The following is a 1276-nucleotide window of genomic DNA, read 5'->3' as shown; positions in this document are numbered from 1 at the left end:
TCTGCCTGTTCTGCTCCCCACTCTGTCTCTGGTGAAGCCTCTCACCGCCCCTGAGCCTCTGGCCTGTACCCCAGTTCTGTATGCACAGGTGAATAAATCTTTAAAAAAAATATTTTTTTATACATATGAGAACTTTGGTACAGGCCAGAGGTGCGGGGGCGAAGGATTCACCAGAGACAGAGTGCGGAGCAGACAGGCAGATCTATTGAAATATACTGCTGAGGGGAGTGGTGGGTGAGGCAGGTGAGGTCTGCTGTGCCATGTGTCATCCCCTTGTCTGGGGATCAAATTCTTGCTTAGGTGGCTGCAGATAGCTTCATAGTGCTGTGCTTTAACCCCTTGCACCACCAAGGAGGGCCCTCCCTCATAGTTTACTTAAGCCAGTCCCTCAAGGTTCTTTGTTTAAGTTTTACTAGATTAATTTTAACAAACAGGACTTCTAGATTTAGTTCCTAGCTTTGAAGAAGTCAGTAACTTTCTCTGATAGTAAATATGAGACAATAACATTTATCTATTTCTTCCAACAACAAAAAAATAAGGTGGCATTAAAGTATATATGATTTGAGTTTCCTGCACTAAAGGATTGCTGGATGGAGTTTGTTTCAAGATTGTTTATCTAGAACAAGAGATGGGCTATCTAAAACAAATGGTCATTTTCTAGGCAGCTCCCTGGGGCATAAACATCAAAAAAGTTTTGTTTTGTTTTTAATTTTATGAACATAGCAACCCATTAATTGAATTCTTTTCTCTTAATTTTTAAATATCACTTTTAAGAGATATTAATTAGCTAGAGGAACGCACATCAAACACAATAAAACATCCACAGGATTTTCTACAGGGCACACTCTGAATTTGTCCACTTTGCAAATACTGAATGCCTTCTATGTGCAATCAGGGAATAATACAGCAAAGAATTCTATCCTCTGGGAGGGGTGTGGTGGTGGGGAATTAACACTAAACCATAGACAAAAGAGATCAGCAAATTGTAGGGCATGCTAGAAAATGATAAATACTATGGGTAAAAAGACAAATTAGGGTTAGGGTGAAGGAGGATGAACAGCCTGAGTATTTGGAGAAGTATGAGCTGCTGTATTAAATAGGGCAGCAAATGGTAGATCTGAGTGACATTTGAGTGAAAACTTGAAGCAGGTGAGTTAGCAGACAATGGGAGATGAGAGTTCCAGGTACAGGGACCAGCCTGCATGCAAGGATGGAACTACGGTGGATGGAGGTTTGTGTGTCAAGAGGACTGGATTGTGCTAGGAGACGCCTGGGG

The sequence above is a fragment of the Condylura cristata genome, unplaced genomic scaffold (assembly GCF_000260355.1).
Source record: "Condylura cristata isolate star-nosed mole 26May11 unplaced genomic scaffold, ConCri1.0 scaffold00013, whole genome shotgun sequence".
Classification (NCBI taxonomy): Eukaryota; Metazoa; Chordata; class Mammalia; order Eulipotyphla; family Talpidae; genus Condylura; species Condylura cristata.
This window is presented reverse-complemented; position numbering follows the sequence as displayed.